At 43.9% G+C, this 8,106-nt stretch overlaps 1 protein-coding gene across 5 annotated transcripts in view; it reads left to right on the top strand.

The window, feature by feature from the left end:
- The window catches only part of LOC138349678 (saccharopine dehydrogenase-like oxidoreductase), a 372,908-nt gene that overhangs the window by 54,354 nt on the left and 310,448 nt on the right, over nt 1–8,106 (top strand). The window lies entirely within an intron of this gene.

Raw genomic sequence — 8,106 nt, 5'->3', positions numbered from 1 at the left:
AACCACATGGTGCTTCCTAGCATCTCGCAGGTTCTCGCAAATTCTCGGACGCCTCCGACGCCAGTGTTGTTGTTGTATCGCACACGACAAACATCCCTCTGGATTTATTTGAGCTTTTCTTTGGGTTTTTTGTGGTTTTGCGACTACAATTTGTAACACATGATGTCTCCAAAGAAGCTGCTTGCTAAAGATAGTGTTGTCAAGAGGAAGAAAGACACAATTACTGTGGATTTGAAGAAAGAAATTATAGCAAAGCATGAGTGTGGTGTCTGTGTGACTGATCTCACAAGGGAGTATGGCAGGTCCTCAACAACAATTTACACCATTAGTAAGGGAATGAGGAGGTAAGGGAGGATGCTGCCTCTTCCACTGAGATCAGGGAAGTGTTTGGAATGTTTGAAAAGGTGAACGCATTCTTGGAAAAGCTGCCCTGATAAAGCAGTGACAACCCGGTGTGTGAAAATGTTTAATTAATTTATCACTTTCACAGGTATATGTCGCTTGAACGTGACACACTTTTTTCTCTTGAATGCACCCAAACACCGCGCTCAAGTGTCATTTGAGCAAATATTTCTATAAAATCTAATTCTTATCCGATCGACTTGGGGATTGTATACATGTTTGCCATGAAATTTCCGTTTTCTATAATAACCACATTGCCTATTTGAGAAAATGGCATTGTATTATATCTTCGTGGTAAGACTATTATATTGTTGACACAACGCGTGTAATCGACGTAGTTTTTTATTTGGTGCTGGTCTAACGCATCCTTGTGTGACATTTGAAATGAAATTTGGGTGAAATTCCCAAGAAGAGAGAGTCCGCCTGACTCAGAGGTGGATTCTCCTTCCACACCATAACCCCTCTCCTCCTTCCCACCTCCCCATCGTCTCCCTCAAGCCAGCAACTACTCTTCATAAGGTAAAGTAAATATTAAAACACTACAACAAAACATTTATATTTACATGTGCAGTATTATATTTACATAATCATACAGTCTCCGTGGTGTAGTGGTAAGACACTCGCCTGGCGTTCCGCAAGTGCTATGTCATGGGTTCTTCCCCTGGCTGGGGAAGATTTACTGGGCGCAATTCCTTAACTGTAGCCTCTGTTTAACGCCACAGTAAAATGTGTACTTGGATGAAAAAACGATTCTTCGCGGCAGGGGATCGTATTCCAGGGACCTGCCCGAAACGCTACGCGTACTAGTGGCTGTACAAGAATGTAACAACTCTTGTGTATATCTCAAAAAAAAAAATAAATAAAAAAAAAGTCATACAAGTATGGATGTTTTTGGGAGTGGAACGGATTAAATTTATTTCCTTTATTTTAAATGGGGAAATTTGTTTCTTAAGTCGAGTTTTGCAGGTAACGAGCTCGGTGCCAGAAAGGATTTAACTCGTTAATAGAGGTTCCACTGTATATCAACTTAGTTGTACAGTTGTGGTGAACAAAACATGCAGATACTTATATATAATGTCTGTATATAGTGAATAAAAGCAAAAACAATATTGTGGGAGGAGAATGTGGGTGAGTCAGGTGACTCACCCATATTCTCCACTCACCCACGTTGAGGGAGGGAGTAAGTAGCAGCCAGTGGCCGGCTGCCACAGGCTGCCACTGTAACTGAGCATGCCAACTTAATGGTTCTTTATGGTGAACACGAATGTAGATACTTATATATAATGTCTGTAGTGAATAAAAGCAAGAACTGTATGGTGGGAGGAGAATGTGGGCAAGTGAGGTGTTGAGGGAGTGAGTGGCAGCAGGTGGCTGGCTGGTGTGTGGCGGTCACTCCTCGTTGCTTTTTGACTCATAATAGGAACTTAGTGGTTCGTTATGGTGAACAAAACATGCAGATACTTATATATTACCTGTGTATATAGTGTAATAACCGACAAAGTATTTGTTCACTGCTTGATGAGCATAATAATTGAATCAACAATATGCACACTATATTTTTGATTACAGTGATGATTCACTCATTTTATTATATAAATATATCACACTACACACTATTAAATAATATTACAGCAAAAAAACTACTTAAAATCAGAGACATTGAAATAATTAGGTAATTATCTCTTTGTGGCAACTCCTGCCTGACAGCTGGCGAGCAACAGACCGTCTGGGACACACGCTGAGACCGCGCCGGTTTTTTGCCAGACTTCCCATCCTATAGCGGGCAATATATGCCACTTACGATTTTTTTTTATTATTTTTCCCATGATCAGAGAACACAAATTAACAGGTTTAGAAGAAAAAATAATTTTTTTTTTTTTTTGGTATGCGTCTGTGGGTGACATGCTAAATAACCCGGAGCCACACAAGGGTTAATCTTGTTTAAACTACCAATCAAGCTGTCAATGTAATCAATCAGAGCTTTTATACACCAATGTGCTTTAACATACTTACTAATCTCTCTCATCTCATTTTTTTCTTGCAATGTATCTGTTATCATTTTATTAATTCTGCTAGAATTTACCTACTTAAAATTATCTGTTCGATTAAGGACCTGCCCGAAACGCTGCGCGTACTAGTGGCTTTACAAGAGTGTAAATACTGTACTATGCTATGTATTCTCACAAACCCAATATACCTTCTTGTATATAAATAAATAAAATAAATGCTTGTTTGCTCATTTTCATTTGGGGAGTTCTGTCCACTTGTTTGTCTATTTAAGTCGTTTTAACCAGAATAGGGGCTTATTTTGAGGCGCTTACCTTTCTGGGTGCCTGGCCTGGTCAATGGCAGACATGGAGTGCTCCAAATCCCATGTGCATTTCTATAGGCCATTGCTCCTCGTGCCTCTCTGAGAGGACCAGGTTCTGGCTCTTGGTCCCTGGTAGGCTTAGAACTCCATTCACACTTTGCAAAGACATGCCACTAAGTGGCTCCCAGAACTGAAGGACAAGAGCGAGGAGGAGAGGTTAGAAGCATTAAATATGCATTAAATATGCAAAAAAAAAGAAGAGAAGAATAAAGAGGCGATATGATTACTACGTACAAAATAGTAACAGGACTCGATGAAATTGATAGGGAAGAATTCCTGAGAGCCAGAACTTCAAGAACAAGAGGTCATAGATTTAAACTAACGAAACAAAGCTGCTGAAGAAATATAAGAAAATTCACTTTTGTAAACAGAGTGGTAGACGGACAGAACAAGTTAGGAGAGTAATTTCAAAGCATTTTATGACAAAGTGTGCTGGGGAGACAGGACACCATGAGCGTAGCTTTCATCCTGTAACTACACTTAGGTAATTACACTGATGCCAAAGCCTAGTGATGTACGTATCAGCCTGGATAGCTCCGGGGAGCCTCCGGGTATCGCCCAGAAAATGGCTTTTCATTACATTCAATGCTTGTTTTATAAGACATTAGTGCTCTCTAGAGTAGAATAGTGTTGCACACTAACAGCTTCATTCGATGCTGAAAAAATTGCTGACCTGGAGAGCGTGCAAAGATCTTTTACTGCTAGATTCTACTAAATAAAATGTCTAAATTATTGGGACCACATAACAATTTAACAGTATCGCTAACTTTGAACCTGACTTTCGTCCAGTTTTTTTCTCTTGAATTCTATCTTTGGACCTGACTTGCGTCCACTACAAAAATATTTGTATAAAATTCATTTTTTATCCGAACGACATCGGGATAGTATCAAAATAAGCGCCTTTAGAATGCGCATAATTTGATACCAAAATGAAAGCTATAACATGAAACTTTATGTCCGAACATTTGAAAGATTATAAATAGGTTTTTGGTCAAAATATTAAAATATTTGGTAAAATTCTATTTATTGTCCTATTATGTTGGGACTAGTTTTAAAATGCGCTCCTTTACATTGCCAACAATATGATACCAAAATGAAAGATATAACACAACAATTTATGTCGGAACACTGGAAAGATATAAATAATTTTGTGATGATGAGCTTCCAGAATTAAAATATTTGTTAAAATTACAGTTATTACTCTATTATTATGGGACTAGTTTTAAAATACGCGTTTTCTGGGGGGGAGCCCCGTCGGCTCCCCGGAGCTATCCCAGGCTGATATGCTAATGTCAAACTTTGGCATCAGTCATGTGTATGGAGTTCTTAGGCCTTCCGGGGACCACGGCCAGAACCGGGCCCCCTCAGAGAGGCAAGGGGAGCAATGGCCTATAGAAGCCCCCGTGTGGTTGGAAGCATTCTTTGTCTGCCATCGACCAGAACAGGCACCCAGAAAGGTAAGCGCCTCAAAACAAACCCCTATTCTGGTCAAAATTGCTACCAAAAGCCGAACTAGTGGATAGAACTCCCCAACCGAAAACAAGCAAACTAGTGTGACGTCACACACCGCCGCGACGCTGTCTGCGCAGCTCCCCCCTCCCCGGGAGGGGGAAGGGAGAGCCCCAGACCCTCCATGCCGGCTACCCACACCTCGGTTCTTGAGGCTGGATGCCTAACACTGTCGCCTCGTATCGTGCGGTGTTGGCGGAGCCGCTTCAGCTTGCCTTCGGTATCAATGTTACGTCTGCGCCGTTTCGCAAGCTGTCTCGTGCATTGTTTCACCTCCAGCCTGCTCATGCGCCGCCTGAACCGTCCTGGTCTTTGGACAGAGTGCTCGCTTTCCTTTCGTCTCCTCGTTTCGTTGTGGCCCCTTCGGTCCAGGATTGTTTTTCCAAGACACTTTTCTTGTTGGCTTTGGCCTCTGGGGGTCGAGTAGGGGAGCTTCATGCTCTCCTCTGGCGCAGGGGTTTTCTGCTCTTTTGATCGTGGCAATTGTTTTGTTCGCTTGCAGCCGTCTCCTTCTTTTCTGGCGAAGAATGAGACTGCTGCGTTCCGGAGGGGTCCATGGGTGGTTGATGCTTGGTTGGTCAGGCCGGGGGTGCATCATGTTTTGTGTCCGGTTGCGGTGCTTCGCCGTTATTTGCGCGCCACGGCTTCTGTGTCCGGGGACGCACTGTGGGTTGATCTGGTTTCTCTTCTTCCCTGTTCGCGGGTTCGGGTCTCCCAGGTCATCCGCTGGGTTATTAATCCAGCCAGCCTGCGGTCTATCCCTGTGCCCATGACGTTTGTAAGTTCGCGGCTCTTGCTGCCGTCTTTGGGAATATGTCTTGGTCTGATGTTCGGGCGCGGGGATTTTGACGGTCGAACAGGGTCCTGCCTGCTCCTTACCTTGTGAATGTCCCTGGACCCAGTCGGGCCTGTGTTGCTTTGGGTCGGCGGTTGCAGCCAGTTGTCTCGGCTTCGAGTTGAGGAGTGAGCAACGACCACCTCCCGGGTAAGTCCCTCTTTTTCCGTCTGTGGGTAGTTAGCTCCGGGGAGCCAACGGGGCTCCCCCAAAAAAACCAGCGTTGAATGTAATGAAACGCCATTTTCTGGGTGAGTCCCGGAGGCTCCCCGGCATTCCTCCCTCCCTCCGGTCGGCGGTTTTTCGCGTTTTTGACATCCAGCCTCAAGAACTGAGGTGTGGGTAGCCGGTGTGGAGGGTCTGGGGCTCCCCCTTCCCCCTCCCGGGGAGGGGGGAGCTGCGCAGACAGCGGCGCGGCGGCGTGTGACGTCACACTAGTTTGCTTGGTTTCTGTTGGGGAGTTCTATTCACTAGTTCGGCTTTTGGTAGCAATTTTAACCAGAATAGGGGTTTGTTTTGAGGCGCTTACCTTTCTGGGTGCCTGTTCCGGTTGATGGCAGACATTCTTAGAATGCTTCCAACCACACGGGGGCTTCTATAGGCCATTGCTCCCTTTGCCTCTCTGAGGGGGCCCGGTTCTGGCCGTGGTCCCCGGTAGGCCTAAGAACTCCATACACATGACTGATGCCAAAGTCTGATATTAACATATCAGCCTGGGAAAGCTCCGGGGAGCCTTCGGGACTCACCCAGAAAATGGCGTTTCATTACATTCAACACTGGGTTTTTTATTGCAAACAATTTGATACCAAAATGAAAGAAGTAACATGAAAATGGATGTTATCAAACTGAATGAGTATACCATTAGGTTGCAGTGTACAAATTGGTGCTCGTTCACGGGTAACTTTAGGCTTTCCTGCGGGGAGGTACACCAGGCTTTTGTACATTATATTTATACACATCTGTAGGAAATTTAATTGCAAACACAATGATACCAAAACGAGCGACATAGCACGAGAATTAAGGTGAAAAAATGGAAAGAGTATATACATTTTACTGATTTTGTGTGCTCACGGGGTAACTTTTGCCGACTTTAGGCTATGCTTTTGGGAGTCACACCAGGCTTTTGGACATTATATTCATGCACACCTGCAGGTAATTTAATTGCAAATACAATAATACCAAAACGAACGACGTAGCACGAGAATTAAGGTGAGAAAGCTGAAATGAGTATACACATTTAGGTGTCACTGCGCACTTGCCTGCACGCTCGTCCGCACGTTGGGTCCATGACCTCTAAGTTGACCGTGCTCATGTCGGGTGAGGGATAGTGTTAACACTATCGCAGAAGGAAGATTCCAGAAGCAGTTAACAACTGCAATTCCTTTTTTTGGGAATCCTTCTCTATGCTGTATGTAAAGCAGCATTCAATCTGTATTCCCTATAGTGCAAGCAGATGAGATACATAATAATCTACATTTGAAAATATAAGGAGGACTGGTTCCAAATCTGCACACAGAAATAACACCACATGAGACCAGAAGGCATGGCAGGATGTGCAAAATAGCCCCACTGAAGAGCAAAGGTGCAATAAACCAGCTGAGAGAGAACTCAATCCAAATCAAAGGTTCAAAACTTTTCAAGGTTCTTCCATACACATATGGGGCATAACTGGCTGACTTCTCGCAGTGTTCAAAAGAGAACTCGACAAGTACTTTCAAAGGTTACTTGATCAACCAGGCTGTGACTCATATGTTAGGTTGCAAGCAACTGCATCAAACAGCCTGGTGGATCAGACCAGCAACCAGGAGGCCTGGTCACATCACTGGGACATTGATCACTGGAACCTTCAACAGGTAAGTGGTTTAATCTGGTTTCCCTGGTCCTCTGTTCCAGGGCTCATGTTTCTTAGGTTGTCTGCAGTATCTTATGCTCTAGCCATCCTGTGGTTTACTCACATGCCCTTAACGTGCTTTCGGAGGCTGATCTTTCAGTACTCTTTGTTCATTAGTCTTTGGCCATTCTTCAGGTGTGGGAGAAAATTTTGGTCCCCCCAGACCCACCGTATCAAAATGTATCAAATATACCGTATCAAAGCATCAAAATGCTAGGTATCTTCTGGATGTTCCCTGTCTTCTGTGGATTTGTGTGGCCTTGGGTTGTGTTTCCTGGCCATTGGGTTCTTTTCGTCTTGATACCTGCAGTGCTTTCTTCTCCTTGCTGTGCCCCATTTTCCTTCTTCATGGGTAGATAGCTTCAGTAAGCCACAAGGGACTACTCCCAGATAAACAGGTTTGAATGTAATAAAACTGCAATTTCTGGGTGAGCCCCAGTGACTCCCAGACACCCTCCCTCCCCCAGGGCATCAGGGTGGTTTCCATCATAACATGAACTGGTGGTGGAAAAGCCAGCTGACCTGGTCTGCCTCTCTTCTTCCCCTAAACGAGGAGTGGAGGTGGTGTGTTCTAACGTGCTAGTTTCATAAATTTTTGATGGTTTGTTTGCATTGTTGGGGAATTATTTTTGCAGTTTTGAGGCAGCGGTCTTATTTCTAACTATGCAGTAGTCTGTTTTGCCTCTCTGAATTTCTGGGTGCCTTGCCTTATATGGTGGCAGACATGAAAAACTTGACATAAAAGGTTTTCATAATGCCACTGCTCTTTGCGCCTGTCTGAGGAAGGGGGGGGTGAAGGTGCAAGTTCTGGCTCGTGGTTCCCAGTAGGTCAATAAGAACTCTGTGACTGATGGCACTGAATTGGTGTAATAGTTTCAGGGAGCTACCGGGATTCACTCATAAATTGGCATTTCATTACAATCAACGCTGTTTTTTGTTTAATATAGTTTTGATGAAAGATGGGTTATTATGGATTTGTACTTACCTAAATGTGCTTCAGGATTATGAAGATATTTCTCTACACTACTCTTTTGGTAAGGTTAGTCACAAACCATTATATGCATTTATATTTTTGTTTGCACTTGGGATTGGGTGAAG

This window comes from Procambarus clarkii, chromosome 60, assembly GCF_040958095.1.
Source record: "Procambarus clarkii isolate CNS0578487 chromosome 60, FALCON_Pclarkii_2.0, whole genome shotgun sequence".
NCBI lineage: Eukaryota > Metazoa > Arthropoda > Malacostraca > Decapoda > Cambaridae > Procambarus > Procambarus clarkii.
This window is presented reverse-complemented; position numbering and strand designations above follow the sequence as displayed.